Raw genomic sequence first — 23,862 nt, 5'->3', positions numbered from 1 at the left:
CCACATGCTTTATGGCGTTGCTATAACTAATAGTTACGAAGTTAAATGAAAAAAGCAAATGAAAACATAGACAGGGAGAAAAGATATTCATGGATGAGTCTTGAAATTAGTTGTAGGGTATGTCTGTACAGCAAAGAAAAACCCGCGGCTGGCCTATGCCAGCAGCTACAGGTTCGCAGGGCGCGGGCTGCGGGGCTGGTTCGTTGCTGTGTAGACTTCTAGGGTTGGGCCGGAATTCGGGCTGTAGGACCCTGTGGGGTGGTAAGGTCCTAGAGCTCAGGCTCCAGCCCGAGCACGGAAGTCTGCACAGCAGTGAAACAGCCCCACGCAACCTGAGCCCTGGGAGCCCAAGTCAGCTGGCCTAGGTGGGCTTTTCTTTGCTGTGTAGACATACCTTTAGGACAAAGCAGAAACACATAAAGCTATTCTTGATGGCAGGATCTGCAGTGGTAAGGCAGAGAAGAAGCCAGTTGTGTTTGAGTGAGGGAAGTAGAGAGAGAGCCAAGATCTTTGAGGTGGGCATGGGCAAGCCCTTGGAGAGTTTCAAACACAACAGCAGATTTGAACTGGATTCTGGACTGGATCTTGAGCCAACAAAGGTATTTGAGTACGTGGGGAACGTGATTGTGTCTCTTTGCATGTGTGAGGCAGGAAGTATCATTCTGCTCATGCTGCAGTCTGGTGAACTGGGATTTGGGGAAGCCACAGAGAAGGAAATTTCAATAGTCAAGGCAAGAGTGGATGAAGCCCAGGATGAGGATTGCAGCAGAAGTGTAATTTAAAGCATTGACATGCCCAAGTGTACATGTACAGACAAAGTGTCTCCTAGGGGCCTGGATCTATGTGGGAAACCCCAGCTGACATCCACCTGAGTACCATACGTTGAGCAAGGACAGCAGCATATGGCCCAGTACAGTGCTGCTTTTTGGGCAGTAATGCAGGAAAAAAATCAGAAGGTGGTATTGAATAATGTGTTGACCATTAGCTCAATGCAAAGTAGTGGCAAAAAAGGATATTACTATTCCAGATAATTGAATGGTAAATAATACCTCTCTAGGGCAGAGGGCTGGGTGTTGAAGTAGAAGTGGAATTCACTTAGAAAGTTGCCTGTTATAGACATCCATCTATATTGTGCCACACCACTATATGCCATACCTACAATATAGAAAATGAGCCTTCTGAAGATAACGCCAGGTAAAAAATAGATTTCCTGCCAAGACAAAGAGAAATGACTGTTTGAATGAGTCACTTGAAGGGATGAATGTATTGCCAGAGAGTACATTTTCCAGGTGGGGATTATACTTTAATGGTTCAGTGTTATGAAGAACATAGTTTCAAAGTACGTCAGTGCACTTTAACACAGGCTTGTTCCCAGACCACAATGCAGGTTTAGGTAACCAGATTTACAATTTCATTAACCCAGACTCTATATCACACAGTTTATGGGAGGAGGGGTTCTCCGAGAAGATTATTTTACCCAAGCTTGTAGAATTTGCACAATTACATAACTGGAAAAGAAATCTCCTTAATATAGCAAAGCAAGATAAATCATTCTTGTTTGCCAAACCCTCATAAAAGGCTGGAAATATTTTTTCTCATCATTTTTAGTCTATATCTATTTGAGAATCATACTATTTCCCTTGCTGTCCCCATTTTCCTTGTGTTTCCAATGGAGTTAAAATTGTAGTGTGACTGATTCTATTTAACCTTACTTCACTGTTTATTCTCAAATGCGCTTTCCTGGTGTGTAATGTCTTTCTGCACCAGCATCATCAACAGTATCTTTCTAGGAACTGCAGATGTGGGCACCACACACAATGTCTCTTGCAGGTTAGGTAGTAGCCTATCTCTCATTACTCATTGGATTTGTTTGCTCTCTTTTAATTTATCCTAAGTTTCCTTTTTCTCAGATACTCATCAAAATCATTGCTCCCAGGGAGAAAAGAACAGTGAAGTGACTTTCCAATGCCCCTGAAGAAGAGCTCTGTGTAAGCTCGAAAACGTGTCTGTCACCCACAGAAGTTGATCCAATAAAAGATATCACCTCACCTACCTTGTCTTTCTCTCATGTCTCCAGCTGGCATATTTTATTTTTCTCATTTTGCTTTTTGTGTGGCAAGATCCTTCTGTTGGTCTTGGAGTTTGAAAGAATGGCAAGTGTGGAGACATTGAGAGAGCTTTGATCAGAATTCTATGAACCCTACTACCTTCTGTCTTTTGTGGATCCTTTCTCTAGGATAGCTGGGCTACTGCTGGGTCCTGTCTCCCCTTGACTTTTTCTATTTAGACTCAAGGCTAATGATAAAGTTTTGGTAATAAAATTGCACAGTATGTGACAGGTTCAAATTTTAGTGCATTTTAAACAATTAGCATGTCTTTTAAAAAAAAGGTCAAATGAGCATGGGTGGAAGGTTCTCGACTGATAGCCCTGTAGACTGAAGTCTTCCACTTATCCACAGGGCAGATACAGTCACGGGCAGTGGCAATGCAAGTTTAGTGAGCTGTATGAGAGCAGGATGAGGCTGCACATATTAACATACCATGTAACGATTACATAAATATGGTTAATATAATAATCTGGTGCAGTATTAAACTAGCTAATGTTCTAAATTCAAATGATGCAATAAAGTAGAGGGAAAGGCACAGTAACAAGTTTCTAGAGGTGACACATCATCAGGCCACTTGGCTGACTTATGTGTTTGTTCATGCTTCTGCTGTTTGCAGTGAACTATCCCTGCTAATGGACTTGTGTGGGATGTATGCACAACATAAACACTGCCTGAGTACTGTCTACACTAAATGGGGCTGGATTTATGGACCACTCCCATTATCGAGGTGCTTTTACACAGGAAAAATGTTTACATTATATCAGTCTTAACCATGGACCATTTAGTCAGGGGCTCAGAGACTGCATTGATGGGTACTGTATAAGAACCTAAAGAGCAAGGAAAGGACTCTTAATAGAATGGAGTAGAACAGAATGGAATCATATGTTTCACTCAATCTTTCATTTAATCAGCTTTTAAAAAATGTTAAGTGATTTTTATGCTGGTGAAGGGTGCCAGATTGAGAGCCCTGGAAACTGTTTATTCCCAGAAGAGGTAAAGCATAAGCAGCAGCTGTGCAAACTTCTCAACTCCCACTTCTACTGATGTGGGGCATTCCAGACAAGGATTGGGAACAGCTCTAGGGATTTGAGGCAAATTCAGTCCTGAGCCTTTCTGCTGAAACCTGCAACAAAGGGGGGCAGCTGTGTTTTGGACACTTGTCTACTAGTAACTGAACTGCAACATCCAAGTTATTTCTCACAGACCAATCAGGCAGCTTTCAGCTGGTAATTCCCTTTGGTCACTACCAACTTGGCTGGATGTGAACTAGTGACCTAATAATCATACTAGTACTTATACAGGGCATCACATTTTAAAATTACTGTACAGTCATGAATACTTAATCCCCACAACACCCCTGTGACACAGGTCAATATTATTCCCAGGAAACTGGGTCACAGAGAACTGAAACACAACTACTAAAACCATTTTCTAACCCCTCTCTTTAAATTTCTTCACTGCTTTCCTCTACTTCATTACTTGAAATTTTAGCTTCCTGTCATGTCTTTCCAAGGTTCTGCATAAGTCTGCCCCTCCATTTTTATCCAACCGTATTTCTTATCACACTCTCAGAATGGAGAGGGTAGAGGGCAGTGATGCTCTCTTCAATCCTCATTGTCCAGCTCCAGGCTTTTTTTCATGTTGTCCCTTTATATATGGAATCCTTTTTTAAAGATGGTCTGTAAGGTCCCTGTTGTCTCACTAATATCCCTTCAAAAGACTTACTTCTGCCACCAAGACTATAAAAATGAGCCAACAGTGGCATTCATATATTGTTGAAATTTTTATATCAACAAAAAAGAAAATCTTTACTTTTCCATGCTGTGTACTAGCCTTTGCTAAGTAACCATGATCTTATTGTCTTGCCCTTCCTCCCTTCCCTACTGTTTTGTTACCTTATCCCCTTCATTGCATGATCTGTGAAATTAATTTGTAAGCTCTTAGAAGCAGGGACTGTCTTCTGATCTGTATTATGAGGCATCTACCATGGTCCCAGCAGGACAGGATTGGAACACATTGCCAGGGTAGGGTGGGGAAGTTTACTTATAATACAGCAATTCTGATGATAAACAGAGGACTTCGGTCTCCAAGGCTGTCAATCCAGCACCTTTTACAAAAACTAAATTCACAATTCATTAAAATAACATTTTAGAAAAGGAGGGGAGAGGGGGAGAGGCAGAGGGGAACCCAATTTGATTTTAAAACATTGGGCTCAATTTTCAGTTAGAAAAAACATTTCTTGGCTTGTATGCTGACCTTGTTTGCACTGAGAGAATAAATATGGAGCACTCTCATGTTTTTTATAGAGAAGCACTTTTCTGACTTGAACTGTACTTCAGTGTCATGCTCCCCCTGAAAACAGACTGGAATTAGTCTAGGGAAAAATTTCCTGTCGATAACTGGAACAACATCACTCCTGACACCAGAAGTATAATATCAGGAATTGTTTATCCTTGGAATACCTTGACAGATTTCACTGCCTCCTGTCCCTTACCAGAACCTTTGTACCTCTCACTTGATTAAAAAAAACTGAACCTGAATAAGAGTGAATTATTTTTGAAAAGTTCAGCAAAATCAATCTGTTCTCTGACATAGGCTGATGTTGAAGTACAGTTAAAATAAAAAAAGTGATTCTGTGTAAACATGATGGGACTTCACATCTATTCTCGCTCCTCATACGTGCTTAGTTTATAAGCCAGAAGACATTTTTTCTAACTGCAGACTCAACCCAGGTCTAAAAACTTAACTGTGTGGATTTTCTGCTTGATCACTAGATTATTTGACATTTCTTCTTAGGCCAGGTCTACGTTAGAAAATGTTTGCCATTTTGTTGGTATCTGTATAGAGTTCTTTTGCCGGTGTAGCTCATACTGATTCACCAAGCAAAATAAGCTGTACTGGCAAATGTGCTTTATGCTGATATAACTTTGATACATTAGGGCTTTGCTAGCATAGAAAAGTTGTAAAAAATATCATACTCCCTAACTGACATTACTATACCAGCAAAAGTTTCTGGGGTAGACCTGGCCTGGCAAGAATCTGAAATATGAAATAGATAAAAGTACATATGGGAAATGAAAGTTGCTAATTTCAGCAGGGAGTACAAAAGTAATAACCTGTAGACTCCCTGTGTAGGTGCATACACACAAACACATGCTATCATCCTGGCATCAGTTCGTTTAGATAGAGAAAAGAGAATATTAGTGTTCTTGTACTGACACCAGCCCTTTTGATCTTTTGAGAGGTTACTATCCGTGCTGGTTCTTGATGACAGTCTCCTGCTCTGTAAGGAGACCGAGGACATGTGAAGGATTCTAGAGGTGAACTGTAAGGTTATTGGTTGTGCTACTTCAGCTACATTACAGAAACTGCTCAGACTTTATGCAGATCCCCTGACCTCTGTCAAGCTTTCTATATTAACTGCACTGGCACCTAGGGTCTAGTTTCTTCCCCAGTTCTTACCACAAACATGTTTGACATCAAGAAGATCTGAGGCAATGTCTACATTAGCGAGCTTACAGCGGCACAGCTGTACCAAGGCAGCTGTGCAGCTGTAAGATCGATCGTGTAGCCGCTCTGTGCTGACGGAAGAGAGCTCTCCCGTCAACATAATAAAACCACCATCTCCTACCAACATAGCACTGTCCATACCGGTGCTTCTGTTGGTATAACTTGATGTTGCGGGGGGAGGAGGGGTATTTATTCACACGCCTGAGTGACATAAGTTATATCGACAAAAGTGATTCTATTGGGATCCAGGAAGTGGGTGGGCGAAGGCGCCCACTTCTAAAGGATCCCCCCCCCAGCCTAAGGGGGGGGGTCCACAGGACCTGGAGACCAAAAAATTACGGGGGACAACTAATAAAAGAAACAGGGACAGGAGTGCAGTGATAGTGATAGTGAGGACATGGCCTTCCCATTGTCACATGGTTAATCTAGCTACCCCTCAAAAGCAAACATCTCATATAGCATTTTCCCAATGGTTTGTGAGAAAAGGAGCTAAGTTGGCACTATCTACATCCTGTGGTATTTGCGAAAACCTTTCAGATGTGTCAAAGCTAAGAGAACATTTTAACACCAGACAAGTTTTGAAATACTGTCTTCAGTGGACAAAATATACTGTACCTTCCATAAAAGAGGCTGGAGTCAGGCATGCCAGATTCAGGCAATGCAAACTTTCACCAGGCTCTGAGCACATTAGGAGCACATCTTCTAATGCACTCAGTCATCTAGAGATTTCACTTGAATTAATGTTTTTTAAAGTGACACTAATACGAGTGAAAGATGCTGGAGTGATAGCCCTAGTGACTGAGGGCCAATGTGTGTCCTTAGATTGGGTACAGAACAGGCAGTACCAAGTTCTCTTCATAAGAACCCTACCAATATACCCAACCCTTGACCTCATGGGGCCATCTCTAGGGGTGCGAGGAGTTCGTTCTTTGTATCCTGTTCCATCCTTGGCGTCTGTTAGAATTCCTATCAGTGATGTCAGTTTGTGCCGTTAGTGGTGATTTTAAAAAAATCTATTTCCTTGAAACTGAATTGAGACCACTAGCTCATTTCACACAGGCCTGCCACAGGGTGACTGGCCCTTTAAGGGGTAATGGGTCCAGCCTCACCTGACTTACTCAGATCTCCTCCCAAAGTGGGGGCAATTATCATAGCTACATGACAGGTAGGTCATGTGGTTAAATCAGTCCAGGCTTGCAGATAAAAAAGAAGCCTCCAAAGTGGTAAAGGAAGGAGAGAAGGAGGCTGGCCTGCCCCCCACCCAAGCCTAGGGCGGGAACCTACTTGAGTTCTCAGAACTGGCCCAGAAGGAGGGCAGTGGGATCCTAGGAACAAGGGTTGGACTTGAGCAAAGAAATAGGTTGATATGCTGTAGGACAGTGATGCCCAACCTTAATACACAGGAGGGCCTCATAAACCTAAGCACAACCTTGTGTGTCTTATTAAAATATGTAGATTCTACATATTTTAATAAGATTTAAAGTCATCTGTATTGATTTATATTTTAAGTTCAGCTTGTTTCATAAGTCTTTAGATAGGTTGTTTCTATGTATAGTACTGTCTATGTACACACTTGTGTAAACTAAAATGATATAAACGTGATGATAAAATGCTAATGAATTGGCCATTAGTATATTGTGTTGAAGCAGGCCGCAGGCCTTATGAAATGCTCTGGTGGGCTGTGTATGGCCTGCGGGCTGTAGATTGGGCACTCTTGCTGTAGGAGATTTAATAAATGAGACTCCACAAAGGGGAGATATTAGTTTAAGTATTCTGTCCTGGGAGGTAAGTTCTTACAAGAGCCAAGAGGGAGCTAAGGGTAACGAACCAGTAGGGCTATGTCATGCCACATAGAGACTCGCTGAGATGGCTCCCTGTTACAAGGCCACTAAACAGTCTTATACGATAGTAACAGCCTTTGATATCCAGTCCCTCCCAACCCGGGGGTGAGGGGGAAGCAAGAGAGAAAAAGCAGCAAGCTACTGGGGAAAGGGGGGAAGAGGAGTGAATGAGAGGCAGGGCCTTGGGGGAGGAAGAGGTGGGACAGAGGTGAGGACTTGGGGGGGGGGAGAGGCAGGGTGGGGAAGGTTCTGGCACTCCTGTTGGAGTGTCCGTTTTTTAAATATTACGAAGTTGGCAACTCTCTAATCACCACAGGCCTGGGTTAGACTTAAAACAGTGACCTAGAGCAGTGCTTTCCAAACCGTAATCTGCAGCAGGGGTTCTCAACCTTTTTCTTCTGAGGCCCCCCCAACATGCCATAAAAATTCCACGGCTCACCTGTGCCACAACAACTGTTTTTCTGCATATCCAGTAGATTAAAAGCCAGGGCCAGCATTAGGGGGTAGCAAGCAGGGGAATGGCCTGAAACCTGACACAACAGGTAGCCCTGCAAAGCTAAGTTGCTCAGGCTTCGGTTTGAGCCCTGGGCAGCGGGGTTTGGACTTGGGTTTCAGCCCAGGGCAGCAGGGCTCAGGCTTCAGCTTTATGCCCTGTGCCCCAACAAGTCTAACGCTGGCCCTGCTCTCTGGTTTATTTTGGCAGACCCCTGAAACCTATTCAGGGCTCCCCAGAGGCCCCCATACCGCTTGTTGAGAACCACTGGTCTACAGGCTCTTGCTGGTGGCCTGTGGAGAGCTTGGTTGGTTTATATGGTGCTGGGTCGTCATCATAATTTCCACCAACTACACTGCATTAAAAAAAAAGCTAAAAATATATTATTTTCCTAGGATTACGTTTCCATGTACTAATTGCAGTAGTTGTCATTCTGGTGTTATGTGATTGTAAATGGGAAGACAATTGCCTGCGCACTCATGAACAGGCAGGAAATCCCAGGAGGTCCATGAGACAGTCTCTCTATCAAGATGTGGTCCACACTGTCAAAATATTTGAGATTACTTGACCTAAATTTAAAAGGCCCTGTCCTATAATCAGTCTTCTGAGCCTTCCAGTCCACCAGCTTGCACCCATGTTATTTCTGCCTGCACTTTTGGCTCTAGTAGATTTGGCTCCTGCATACATATTCAGAATATCATATGCTTCAGTCAATGTGGACTTCATTGTTTCCAGATGGATATGCTTTTGATGTAACACACTGGATTACTGCAGCCATTCAGCCTCTCCTTGTTTGGGTGGTGGGAGAAAGGAGGGGGAAATGTGGCTTTCCTTGTATTTTGGCATATTATGATGATGATTACTAACCAGATTCTTCTCCAGTATGTCCTCAGGAGAAACATCCTATTCATTGTCCAAGAACAGGCTGCCATTGGACTTGATGCAGCTTGATCTGTATTTAACTCAGTCCAGAGTGAGACAAAACTTCAGGTGGACTTAGAAAATCAGCTAAATTCCCTTTCAGCTGCCATTTGTTTCTCATATTAGATGTGATCCAACTCCCATTAAAAGTCAATGGATGCTGGATTGTGCTTGTTTTTCCTTATATTATTCTTACCTTGTGCTGAGACAGTGGTGTTCTAAACAGTGTTTAGATCTATTTGAAGTCACTGGAAAGACTAAAACTAGGGGACAGAGGTAAAAATTAAGAGGGAAGAAAAATGTAAGGAAGTGTTATTTTATGAAGAGAAGTGAATAGATAGGATGGGCTTCCAATTCAACTGCATTGCAAGCATTTGATAGCTATATGGAACTTAATACATAAATATTTTGTGTTGGAACTAATTATCTGCCTTTTGGGTACAGGGTGGGAGAGGGAAGGTTAGAAGAGAATTTTTCACTGGTTGTTTCCCACCCCAGGTTGCATAACTGTGGAGGGCTTTTTGGCATGGCAGTATTTTTTCCCTCTGAGCATAACAAGTTAAAATTTTAAAAATATACAGGATATCTAATATATCTGATATACCTATCTGAATTTCTAAAGCACAGTCACCATAGTACAGTATCTGGGAATTGTAGACATAAATACAGCTCCCAATAATTCTGTGACAGGAAGGATCCAAACGCTTCACCTCTCCCTTGATTTACACAATGACAAGAGAGGGTTCATTTTTGATTAATGTCCTCCAGGGCACATTTGTCATCAAAACATTCCAGACACAATGAATTTAAGGTGCTGCTTCTTGTCCTACAAGACTATATAACTGTCTATATCATGCATAAAAGAATTACACTGAAACAAAACATGTTTTCCTTTATCTCAAATAACTAAATTATAAAGTAATTCAACAAAAATGTATTCATCAGAAGCCTCCAAAATTTAGACCAACTCTCCCTAAGCTCTCCTTGTTTATTAAAGAAATGGTTTGCCAATGTTATTCAACCAGTGTAGAACATTCAGCAATACAGATGTTTTCCATTTTTGTAAGGCCACTAAACTTGCCCTTAACACAATATTTTCTTCTGCCTTGGTAACATCCCTGTTGTTAATATGACAGAAAAGCTGGGTACCATAAAAATATTTAAATTTAATATTAAATTAAAGACTGCCTATCACCTTTTCCCAAAATGCATAAACATGAGGGCACTCCCAAAGTGTGTGTATTACATTTGCTTTTATCAGACCCACAAATCCAACATCTATTATCATTTTTATTCATGTCCTCATTATGCAATGTCCAGTGGGACCTGAAGTATATTCTACTGAAGCCTAAGATATGATAAAATTACTGTCTCATTCCTAATGTGAGTTCGAAAATGTTATTGTTAGATCTTCTCCAAGAACTTTACTTTTAGGAAAAGGATGGAGTGAGCTCAAAAACAGTTGGAAAACTTTTTTTGTTTCATGCTTAAAGCTTTTTGCAGCCAATACTGTGGGTGAAAATATTTATGTTGTGGTCTAGGGTTTGGTTGAATCCCATTTCTTCCTGGCCAGTGTCTGGGAACTTTAGTTTGTGGCTTCACATCAAGAAACCATGAGGGACATTGTTGTTTTTAGTACTGTCTAGAGATGATGAGAGTGTGTGAGGGGGAGAGAGAGAGAGTCACTTACTTGCCAAAAGAAAGCAAAATGCTGACAATACACGAGAAAGGGCAATGTGTTGGCTGCATGAAGATTTGTGAGGGATTAAAAATCAGGGAATCAGAGATTGCATTCTATCTATCTATCTATCTATCTATCTATCTATCTATCTATCTATCTANGATTGCATTCTATCTATCTATCTATCTATCTATCTATCTATCTATCTATCTATCTAAACATTTTCTTCCAGTAGAAACAGCATGGGAGATATGTTACAAAAGGACTTATTAATGAGGTTCACCAAAATGAGGAAAGAAAGAAGCCCAGACACAGCAGTGGTGCATGTTAACTTTACCAACTGATGCATACCTATGCCCATATATAAAATGTTTGTGTTTATGTACTTGTTATGATACAGTCATTAATTACACAGTTTCATTAATATTTCCACAGTAGTCCTGCCTTATTCAGTGCACAAGTTCATTGTGATAAGGTAGTGTTTGTGAAATCAGAACATAAGCCGGATTGATCAGTTTGGTAAACATACAACCCTTTTCTTGTTTCTAGAACGAAACTCAAACCAAATATTTCTGAAGGTCTGAAAAACTACATTAACTTTGTGATTTTCATTTTTCTCCGTGCCAGTGGAGACTTTAGGCCTGTGCAAGCTACAGTGTGCAGCCACATAGGGGCATATACTCCCAGGAGCTTCACACCACATACACACACTCCTGACCTGCCAGTCAGAGCAGATTGCCCCTTTTCATATTCCTGTTTCACTTTGGTACCAGGGACCTGGGGCAGACTGAATTCCCTAAGTGTCCTTTCCCACTTGGTAGATTGTAACGGCTTTATCTCCTGAATTCCCCCTCCATGTAGGAGGCTCACCAGACGCTATGGAGCTTCAAACGTATTACAGCATAAGGGGTTGCCATAATCAGTCTTTCTGTGAGGTTTTTGGCCTCTAGAGTCTTCTTTACATTGACTGGAAAGCCAGGAAAAGACATCAACCTGCAATTTACAAAGTAGGGTGATAAGGGATGTTGCAAAAAGACAGGAAGTGGCCGTGGAAAGGCGAATTTCATGGGAATTGGGTTATTTATCCAGTCACAGAGGTGGATACAGCTGCATGGCCTTCCTCACACATTATTTTATAAAGAGCCATGGAAACCCTAGATCTGAGCCTACTCTGTGATTCTGGATGGGATCGGAACAAGAAGTGTAAAACTAAGGTGAGGCTATATTTTGTTAGTCTTTCTGGTCTGAATGAGAGAAAGTACCCTCAAGACAGACTGCTTTTATGAGATTTCCAGCCCAGTTTCAAAAGTTGGGGTATTTAAGACATGATTTGGATAAACACCTAAAATGTTATATGCTTATCTGAACATAACCTCAGAGCATGTAACGTTTACCATCACTAAGAACAATTTCCTGCCAACAAAGTGTTTGTGAATCTCTGAGTACATCAGGCTGGCAAAAGGCAGACTGTGAAGGTTAAATCTTCTATTTGCAATCTGGGATAGGAAATGAAGAAAACAGGACAGTGAGGACATTTTTTGTGGATTTGGCTCATCATACAGAGTGCGGTGAGGGCTTTGGAGCATGTCACAGTATTGAATGGGTAGTCACCTTCTTGGAAAGTTTTGTTTTTCTGTGGCAATGTGTCAAGTCTGATTCCCCACTCTGGCACTTTGAGTGCAGAAGGTGGGGGCCTGCAAGGATTCTAAAAATTAATACTGGCCACTCCAGGCTTGTATTAAACTCCCAAGGTTACAGCTTTTCTCTGACTGTGGATGGGTAGATGCTGCCACCACCCAAGTGAAAAAAGCCCTTTGAGAACCCATGAAGGCGCACTTGGGAATTTCTTCGTGTGGGGTACTCTCAAACCCTTTCACCCCACCCCCCACGGAAGAGCTGAGTAGTTTCTAGGTATGATCTGATGATTTTTCATACCTGGCCCAAGCTTTTTACAGCATAGTTCCACCTGTTCCCTCTCTCCCCAAGAACAACACAGACAGACAAAGGGGAAATTTTTTCCCAATATTTAAAAGTTCTAGCCTTCCCATTGGCTCTTTTGGTCAGGTGCCCACTCCCTTCCTTTTACTTATGCATCGCTTTACAGGTAAAGCAAGTAGAGAACAACTACTAAGAGGGATCCCATAGCTAACTGGGTGGCTCGGTGTCCATAAAAGGGAGCTACCTCCCCCTTCATTTATCACACCATGTTTGTTATTCATTTGAGCTTTTGCTGGTTTCTTTCCAGTGAAGTTGGGTTTGCGGAATCCAGGGATATCTAGAGGTCATTTTATAGTGACTGAAGCCAAAACCATGTCAAAATGGCAGGACATTTTCTCATGTTAAAACTCCCTCACTAGATGTCTACAGTCAAATCAATGCATACACACCACAAGAGCTGGAACAACTTCGAGACATTTGCTCATCCAATGCCATCAGTTATGTGGACAAAATAGATTCAAGATGTGGTAGGTTTGGAAAATTAGATTCCTTTACATTGTTCCTTTACAGTGTCCAATGATAGCATCCTGATGATGGGAAATATCTGCATGGAGCCATTTGGAGATGGTGGAGAATCCAGGTGTCAAAACCTGTGCCCTTGTTTCTTCTATGAGGGAAAAAGGTGATTGACCCAACTGGATCTGGGGAAAAATGAAAACTAGTTGGGTTGTTGCCCTTTAACCTTTTCATTGCCGCCTCTATGTGGGAGAGAATGTGGTGTGCTGGGATATACAGCCCCGAGCATATTAGTTGGCTGATAAAGGATTAAACCCTGTCACTAAGCAATGAAGTTACTGCAGGTTTCTGTCCCCATTCCAGAGTTTTCTATGTACCCTAGACAGTGGCACAGCAGTTAAGTGATTTACCAAGTGTCACACAGTGAATTGGTGGCAGAGCTAGGAACAGAACTCAGTAATCCTGACTCCCAGCTCCCTGTGCTCAGCAAGATTTTTTTTGCATGTTCCTCTCTAGGAGCAGGAGCCTAGGCAGCCATGTATGGCAAGACTTGAGATTTACGATGTATCTTCTCTCCAGGAGTTGGCCCCCTTGTTCATGAGGATTCTTGTTTTTCATTTCTATCTCCTTCTTTTGTTTGTTTTTTCTATCCTTTGTGAGTATTGACTGGCTCTCTGGGTGTAAGCTTAACCACGTGTGTGTGCAGGAATCATTTATTTTAGTAGAGTCATTGCCTATGATGTTATTCATTATTATAGGAAGAGCTGGACTAGCAAAGTGCTTTTGATAACTTTTTTTTGTGCTTTTGCTTTTTCCTTTGTAATATTAAGTTTTGTTTCATAGATGACCAATTAGAGACTAACTGCGGTTGTGGTCTAATGGTTTGAGAACTGGACTTGATTTAATTCTTGTGGGGTGGGGGTTAGTTCAGTTCTTTATCCTCTGATGATTCCATCCCATGTTTTCCCTTTGCCCTCATGAGTTCACTCACTTATTCAAACCTTTGTCCACCCACTGTTGCTCGTTCTATAATATTTTCTTAAATCTGTCCTGACTTCTCCATCCATAACACCTTTCCACATCTCTCATCTTGACTGTAATAAAGTCTTCTCTTGACTCCCATATTTTATGTAGACACCCTATCCCAGTCTATACAAAATGCTGCTGCTAAAATCATCTTTCTTTTCCACCTTTCTGACCAAATCACTCCTCTCTTTGAATCCCTTCATTGGCTCTCTCTCACCTACCACCTCACGTCACCTTGTTTTGTGTGAATGTATTTGAATAATACTATCAGTGTCCATTTAAGATGGGAAGTTCATTGGGACACAGACTATGTCTTCTTCCATGTTTGGTGAGTTTTGAACATGTGATGTACACTTGATACATAATAATAATAATAATAATAATAAAGGAAGGAGTTCTAGTCTTGGCTTTCTCATTGGCTTACTGTGTGAACAGGGACATGTTGCTTAAAGACTTTGTGCTCCAATTTTTCCACCTGCAAGAAGGCAATAATGTTATTTATTAATTGTAATGTAGTAGTGCCTGGGAACCAAAGATCCAGGGCCCCATTGCGTTAGGGACTGAGGGTAAAATTTTTTAAATCCTCTAAGTACTATTTTCAAAAGTGACTTCAGCATGTAGGAGGCTAGGCCCCATTGACTTTCAATAAGACTTGGACTCTTAGGTGTCTAAGTCACTCTGAAAAGTAGGCTTTAGGTGCTTTTGAAATGTTTATCCTCTACATAAAGCAACAATGAATACAATCTAGGTGTCAGACAGGGCACAACATCTGGACAAAACAGAGTGGGGATATATAGAAGGATATTGGGACTGGCTGGGCAAAGAAACTAGGACTGGAAGGTGGGGAAGGAAATGAGGAGGGGCTGGGGAGCCAGTGAATGATTGTGGGGAGACTAATATCAGAGGAGGAGCTGGAGGGAAAAAACTGGCTGGATTAGGAGAGTAGGCCTGGGAATCAGCGGGACAGGGGGAAGGAAGTGGTGGAAGAGGGGAGACAGATCTGTTGAGGAGCCAGAATGCAAAGGAAGAACTGGAATTGTTGGTTAAAACTGACTGGGACAAGGTGCCAAATCAAGGGGAAACTGAAGTGAGGGAGACTGGGACTGGAAGCCATTGGGTATGGGGAATGTAGATACGGGGGTGGCTGGGGGACTTGGGGAGAGACAGCTCCGATGAGGAGACAGAGAAGGGAAACTGAAAATGGCTGGGCAAAGACACTGGGTCAAGAGTTGGGAGGAGGAGGGACATTATACAGGAAACCTTAATTCTGACATTTCCTAACTTCTCAGTGCATGACTTTACTGCCTTAATAATATTCTTTCAACTTAAGCTGAGTGCATACTACAAGAACGATTGTGGCATAGCTATGCTGGTATAACCCTGTAGTGAAGATGCATCCTACAGAGATGGAAGGGGTTTTTCTGTCACTGTAGGAACTTCACCTCCTTGAGCAACAGTAGGTAGGTCAGTGAAAGCATTCTTCCATCAACCTAGTTCCGTCTACACCAGAGGTTAGGGCAGCATAGTCACAGCATTTAGGGATGGGAATTGTTCACACCGTTGAGCACTATAGCTATGTCAACCTAAGTTTTAAGTGTAGACCAGGCTATAGGGTTTTTTGTGTGTAATAGAGTATATACATTATTCTTCGAATAGTGACCCTGTGGGTGTTCCACTTCCAAATGCGCATGTGCCTCTCAATCCCTTGATTGGAGAATTTCCATTAGCAGTGTCTGTTCAGCCCATGCATGTTCCCTATCCCTCCTCATCCTGGACACCAAGGCTACATAGGATTGCATAGGTGAACCGCTTCAGTTCTTTCTCAACCGCCTGGACCTGAGATGAAGCCTTAGCATGCCTGCCTTGAGCACGTTGGCTTTCTTCTATACAGTTTTCCTATAGTTGTTTGTTTAGGATTAATTAGTTGTTAGTGATAGTTATAGTTGCTTGGTTGGTTAGGTAGTTAGGTAGCTAGCTAGGTATAAGTAGAGAGAGGATTGTTTTGTTCCTCTCCCTTCCCTTTGGGAGCTTTATTCTCCTGGCAAGGCATGCCTGGCTCACCAGTCTTAAATAGTGCCAATCCTGCTGAGAGGCTACACCTGTTAGCACTGTTCCCTCTAAGCTGTGCGCGTGTGCATGCGCACACAGATCCTAAACCCCGCGCACACGGCGAAACACTGCACGCACAAAAAATGAAATACTACATCGGAGCCAGGCCGAAATATCATTTACGGGCGACTTTTGACATTGTTTGCCCGCCATCTATCAAAACAGCCAGATTCTACTAACTGGCAAGGGGGGGAAGGGAAAGGAGGACAATGAATTTTTCGTACCCCTCCCTGCCAGCATTTTGAACGTGGAACGTTGATCACGTCAGGATGGTTGGGACCCACGCATCTCCTTATAGTCTGTTCATTTGGCTGTGTACAAACTCAAGTACTTGTGAATAAGTCAAAATGCCTGGCCGTAGTTGCTAAGGAACTGCAAAGATTTCCCAGAAATGAACAAAGGTAAGTGTTTTCGTAATTGAAATCTTTCAAAGGCATTGGACTTCATACATTTACTTGTGATGTTTTGCCATTTTCCCGTGGTTTTTTGCCACATTTTTTTGCAATGCACAAACTTCCGGTATCCTGATCTGAATAATCTCCCATTTGCCCTTTTGTCGAGTCACGCTGTTAAGAGCATTGAAATAGTAGCCATATAATAAAAGTATTAATTTTAAATAAACCAATCTGGTAAAAAAATCAATCCCAAAATGTCACTGTCTAGAGGTCTAAAGCGTAAAAGAACAGCGACTTCATTTAAATCTGGATGGCTGGATGAGACTATAGAGACAGTTACACCGAAGTCACATAGTGTAATGCTTGTTAAACTTGGTGAAATATTCACATATGATGAGGACAACGGAGTGGTTTGTGAATATTGTCGAGATGCCAGAGCTTCAGGAGAATTTTTAACAGGAAGAATGTGGAACGATATATGGAAGTTGGATTTCTTAAAGCGTCATCTGTCAGATAAGTCTCATATAGATGGTGTAACAAGACTTAGAAACAAAAACCCTTCCTTATGGAGTGGATTGCTTAGCATGATTCTTGAAAGTCCAGTTGAAAAGCAAAGGAGGCAAATTAATCTTGAACGCAAGCGCTCAAACCCAGAAGAAATTAAGCTACTTATTGACAGTGTGTTGTTGGCTATTAAAATGAACAGCTCAGTGCTTTCTGTTCAGGATATTAATGACCATATGGAAAAGTATGCGCGCATACCAGCGAGCTGGAGAAGTAAAAATTATGCTTTTGAATTTCTTGAAATTATCAACTGCATTGTCCAAAATGACCTAATGCATGAAATAGCATTGGCAATGTTTCATACTCTAGCTGTTGATGAAAGCACTGATATATCCATTAACAGATACCTGATACTCTACTTTAAATATAGATCCATAAATTCTGCAGATTATAAAACTTCGTTTGGTGGATTATTACGATTGCAAGAATGTGATGCTGTTTCAATAGTGTCTGCAATCAAAGAATTTTATAAAAAACACCAACTTGATCTAATGAAAATGGTAATGTTCACATCTGATGATGCCTCTGTGATGTTGGGCAAACTCAATGGCGTGGTGGCTTAGCTGAAACGTGATATTCCACACTTAGTCCAGCAACGTTGCGTTGCACACCGGGAAGACTTGGGGATTTCCAATACATGGAAATAGGTCAAACTGATAAGAGACATCGAAACCTTAGTGAGAACTGTCTACACGGAGTTCTGTCGGTCATCCAGGAGAAAATGCAAATTTCAGGACATAGTGGATGCTTCTGAATGCGAGTCAGTGGCTTTCAGGCCACTCAATTAAGTGTGCTGGTTATCTAGGCACTTTGCACTTTGAGCAATTATTCGCAACTATAATCCTCTTCTGGAATATTTTGAGCAAGACAAAGATACTGATCCAGTTTCTAAATGCTGCCACAAAAAGCTGAATACCATGGAATACCAAATAACATTAGAAGTTTTGAATGATGTTTTGTCGGAGCTGGCTTCACTATCCACGCTACTCCAGAAACGAGGCCTTACACCTCTTGAAGCATTTCACCTTGCCCGAGGTAAACTGAACAATATCAGAAGACAGTACCTTGGAGATTCAGTCTTATGGAGTGACAAAGTTAAGGCTCTCTTGGATATGAGCTCTCAAGAAAATAATGAAATTGATACCAGTTCCATAATAACTTTCATAAACATCTTGTGTGCACATTTGGCAGACAGGTTTACAGAGGATGAAGTCCAGGAGTGGTCCGCTTTTGATTGTGCAGCAATAGTTAAGTGTGACTTCAATTTTGGAATTCATCAGGTCAAATCCCTATGTTCAAAATACAAAGACTTTCTTGCTGAAGAGATTGTTATAGTCAGTCAGTACAATGACTTCAAGTTTGTAGTAGCTGAAAGAATCAAAAGCCAACTGGTTTTAAGTTTCCCAGATATGGTGACATTTGCTCACCAGAATGAACAGTTTCAGGATCTTGCAAAGTTGATGGATATTGGAGGAACATTCCTAGCATCAAGTGCAGACTGTGAGCGTGGCTTTAGCTTAATGAACACTCTAAAAAACAAACTACGGAATCGTTTACAAGTAAATCATTTGGACATGCAGATGTGTATTAAGAGTTACCAGCTGGATGGGGGACTGATAGATCAGGACAGAATTTATATTGAATGGGCAAATGAAAAAGATCGCAGGGAAAAACAATAAGGTTAGTTTAGCAGTCTTTGACATTTCGACCAATACGGAAATTAAAATGCATTTGTAATTACATATCTTATTCTTGGCTGATAATCATTTATTGATTTTTTTTTTTTAGGAAAATTTTAAATTTAAATCACAAACTCTTGTTTTTCTTTTTTTACTTATGATGTCTCTATCTGAAAACCCATACAAATTGACATAAAGGCATACTTATTAAATTGTCTTTATCATATGTTTATCAAAATCTTTTCGGACATGTGTATAGAATGAAAGGTGAAAGTGGACACCAACGGGCAGAAGCCTCTGGACTGATAATGATCATGATTAATATGTGCTTGATATATACTTGTGATTGTCTATAAAAAAGATCATAAAGCGTAATGCTTAAAACTAGCTTCTGCTTCATGAAGAATGGTTACATTTCCTTTTTCTAAGTATTTAAAAATGACATTTATAAAATAACATGGTGTAAAACTATTATTATCACAAATTGCAAATTAAAACTTTTTAAATGTATAAGCATTTTACTCACTTAGGCGCATTTGCCTCATGGCGCACAAATTTGAACTCTGCTTCAAAAATTTGCACAGAAGAAATTTTTTGTGCACACGGCCTGTCAAAAATTAGAGGGAACATGGCCTGTTAGCAATGACTACTCTAAGAGTGTCCATTGCTTGGGGGAGTCCCATGTCTCCCAGAAGTGCAACTTCTGCCTGGCTCTCAAATCCAGGGCAAGGAAGAACAGGGAGATTAAACTCAGACTGTTAATGATGGAATGCTCCCTTTAACCATCTTCTGAGTCAGGTCAGGAGCCCTCCGCCCAAACATCTGTCTCCGGATAGATCCAGCACCCCTTCAACCTCGGCGCAGGCTTCCCATAAGAAAGTACAGACTTTGGAGGCTTCTGGAAAGATTTCTAAAAAGAGGAGCATGGACTCTCTTTTTAAGGAGTCAGCTCCGAAAAAAGCCAGGTCCCCTGTGAGATCTATGGTCTCCAAAGCCTCAACCTCTCAGCTCAGTGCTGTTGAGTCAAAGGATCTCCTCTGGTACCAGTGAGACTGTAAAGTTCCAGAGCTCAGAGGAGAGATACAGCTGCAACAGGGTCTCAGTACCCTCTAGGAGGGACAAAGAGGGAAAGCATAAGCATTTCAGACTGACACTGTTGGGCTCAGCTCCGCCATCTGTACCTACCCATTCAGGACCCTCGGTACAAAACAAGCAATGGTGCCAGACACCATTAGCACCTGCATCAGTACGCCATCATCGATTACTGCTGGCTTTAGCTACCACATCTATACTGATCCCCTAGTCAGTACCACAAGAGTTCAGATACACTAAGGACCTGTGTGTAACAGATGAACTGGAGACCCCGCTTCTCACTGGTACTGAGCATTTCTTGGTACCAAGATCACAATCTCCAGACCACCACTGTCATCCAGTACCACAGGACTCTCCACCCTTTTCTTGGGTGCTCTTCCATTGGATGATACTGAGGAGGATGAAGGAGATTTCCAGGCAGTCTCTTCTAGTTCTGTATAGGGATCTCCAACATATCATTTCAGGAGCCCATTCATTGACAGTCACAGGGAAGATCACCACCCCCACTCCTTGATAGGCCTCTCCAATGGCCCTACTGGGAACTTTGGGCTGTTTGTTAGCGGCAATTTGCCAGATCACCAGTACCATCTCATAGAGAGACTAAAGTCATACAGTCCTCTCCTTAGCAACCAGCACTTCACCCTGCCCGCAGGAGGGACATTTGAGGAGCAGGAGGCCAGGGCAGATCAAGAGGCTACTCATCAAACACCTATTTCATCCTCATCTCCAGACAAGGTGGTTATGCATCTGCCACCTTCCATGACTGATGGTTTTGGGCAATTTCAAGGCCTCATAAAGAGGATAGCTGACGCTCTTCAGATTCCACTCGAAGAGGTCAAGGAGTCACAGCAGAAACTGTTGGATATCCTGCATTCAGCAACACTCTGTAGGGTAGATTAACGATGCTTTCCTGTGTCAAGCCAAGACTGTGTGGCAAACATCTGCTATTGGTCCACCAATGTGTAAATGGGTGGATAAGTACTACATTCCCCCTAAGTACTCTGATTTTTTTGTTCTCCCATCCTCCACCCAACACCCTGGTGGTGGACACAGTAAATGGGTGGGGTAAGCAACACCTCTCCAAGTCTACACCGCACAACAAAGTCCAAAAGAGACTGGACCTTTTTGGATGGATGTCCTACTCATCAGCAACCCTATAATTCAGGATCATAACTATCAGGTGATCATGGCCAAATATAATTTTACAGACTATAATAGATTTACGGCCTTTGTTGAACGTCTACCTCAGGAACTTTGGGAGCAATTCCAGTCCCTCATCTCAGATGGCCAAATATTGGCCAGAACAGTTCTTCAAGCATCCTTGAATACTGCAGACACTGCTGCCAGGTCCATCTCCGCAGGAGTAATTATGTGCAGGGCATCCTGGCTCCAACTCTTGGAGTTTCTGAGAGAAGTCCAAAACACTGCTGAGGACCTACCTTTTGACAGTGATAAGCTTTTCTTCGAGACCATGGATGAGTCCTTGCACAGACCGAAGGACTCTAGGGCTACTTTATGATCCCTGGTCACATATATATACATACAAATAAAATAAGATATAGTAGGTCACAGACTGCCCAGAGACTTCATCCTGTTCTGTTCTCTGGATTCTACAGATCCACCGAACCCCCAGGAAAAGACATAGATTCTAGAGAAAGAGGGCTCACCTACCCTCCATGACCACCCAGTCATCTTCAAAACAACAGCTTTGACAGGTCACTCAAGGGTTCAAATCCTTCCACACCTTTGGTTTTGCAGCAGTGTCCATTTGCCCACCTCCCCGTCTTTGCAGACTGCCTTTCCTATTTCCAAAGTACTTGGAGGCACGGATCACTACAGACAAGTAGGTCATAAGATCAGGCTATGCCATTCATTTTATGTCCTTCCTTCCCTTCCACCCCACCTTTCCTGTCCCTCTTCTGGGACCCCTCTCATAAGCTTTTATTGAGACAAAATGGGAACATTCTCCTTCAGTTAGGCGCAATAGATCTGTTGCCATCTCCTCACAAGAGACAAAAGGTTTTACCCAAAATATTTCCTTGTGCCAAAGAAGGATAGAGACTGATCTTGGAACTATGACTTCTAGATAAGTTTGTAAAGTTTCAAAAGTTCAGGATGGTGACTCTGGCAACCATAATTCCTTCACTGGAGAACGGGGATTGGTTTTCAGACCTCGATCTACAAGATGCCTATTTCCATATAAGGATACATCCATCACAGAGGAAATACCTATATTTTACTATAGGTCAGGATCATTTCCAATACTGAGTGTTCCCTTTTGGCCTTTCTTCACCCTCTACGAGTTTATCAAAGGTCCTGGCAGTAGGGGCTGCTTACCTCTGATGAGAAGCAATCCTAGTCTTCCTGTACCTTGATGACTGGCTACTCAAGGGTCATTCCTATAAAGCAGTGCTATCTTCCATCCAGATGGCCCTTGCTTTTTTCCAATAGTTGAGTCTCCAACTGAATGAAAAAAGTCCATGTTAATCCCTGTACCAAAGATAAAGTTTCTAGGGAGTTCCTCTACAAGTGAGGAACTCCCTAGATTGGTGGAAAGATCAATTCTACATCTGTGTGGGTGTGTTTTTTTTTTTTTCCTGTCGGACAGCTCTATCAGATGCATCATGTTGGGTTGGGGATCTCACCTCAATGCCCTCACAACTCAGCAAACTAACAAATAATGGAGTAAACCAGTCTCCACATCAGTCTTGGAATTCAGGGCAGGCAGGAACGCCTGTCTTCATTTCCTACCCCTCATAAGGGGAAAATCAATCAAGGTCATGACAAACAACATGTCCTGCTTGTTCCCTTTATAGTATTCTTCAAGGACAAAATCTCTTTACACCTGCACCCTAAATTCTTACTTATGTAGAGCTTCAGTACCTTCATTTTCTAAACATTACACATTGATCCAGGCCACCAGATCTGATGCGGTGCTTGGTACTGCCATATGATCTTCTATTCTGGACTCAATTCCGAAGCTCCCTCCTCCCTCTTGGGGACACTGTTCAGAAATCACCTGAAGTGGAGCACCCAAAGGGATATTACTTGAAGAAGATGAGGTTACTCACCTTGTACAGTAACTCTGGTTCTTTGAGATACGTGTCCCTATGGGTGCTCCACTACCCACGCTCTGCTTCAGACTATTCTCCATGGGATGTTCATGTGGAGAAGGAACTGAAGGCAGGTTCACCTGCATATCCCTAAATAGCCTTGGTGTCCAGCATAAGGAAGCATAGGGAGCATGTGCAGGCCAAATGGACACACAAATCTCCAATCAAAGGCTAGAGAGGCACATGCTTAAGTGGAGCACCCATAGCGACACACATTGTGAAGAACCACAGTTACTGCACAAGATGAGCAACCTGTTCTTATATGCCCTAAACTGAAGGTAAATAAACAGACTTGGGTGGTAGATTTCTGGAGGTGAGACAACAGCAGGGCATTTTGCTAACTTATAAATTTGTTCATGTTGCGGTTGTTTGCCATGAGCCTTGCTTCCTGACTTGTGCTAATGGACTTATGTAGGATATATACACAGGACAAATACTGGCCGTGTACTGTCTACCCTAATTAGATTGAATTTATGGCCCACTTCTCATAAAATGCTCCAAGCAGCCATTTCACTGTTCTATAAAAAAGGTAGAAAGGAAACCCATTTCTTAACAGTTTCCACTGGAAGGCTTTTCTTATGTGGGATGGGGCAATATGATGTGTTTAAACTGCCCTATAAAGAATTTTATTGAGTTGTGACCCGTTAACCTGGTCTTAATGAAACCCAATTTCTCCACTGAAGTGCAGGGACATATTAGACATGACATTTTTCTAGAAAATCATTTTAGGCTAGATTGTGCCTTGATGCTTCATGGGTGCACAAGGTGGGGGAAGATATTCCAGAAGCCCATGCCCCTTCAGAGCAGCAGGGCACAACTGAAGTCCTGTCATCCCCCCTTTGTGTGGTCCATGGTGCTCAAGACATCCAAGATGAT

The 23,862-nt window shown here is 42.1% G+C and overlaps 1 protein-coding gene across 9 annotated transcripts in view; it reads left to right on the top strand.

Moving 5' to 3' along the window:
• The window catches only part of RAD51B (RAD51 paralog B), a 599,509-nt gene that overhangs the window by 381,702 nt on the left and 193,945 nt on the right, over positions 1-23,862 (top strand). The window lies entirely within an intron of this gene.

The sequence above is a fragment of the Trachemys scripta genome, chromosome 4, assembly GCF_013100865.1.
Source record: "Trachemys scripta elegans isolate TJP31775 chromosome 4, CAS_Tse_1.0, whole genome shotgun sequence".
Taxonomy (NCBI): Eukaryota; Metazoa; Chordata; order Testudines; family Emydidae; genus Trachemys; species Trachemys scripta.
The sequence above is the reverse complement of the archived record's forward strand: the minus strand, read 5'-3'. Positions and strand labels throughout refer to the sequence as shown.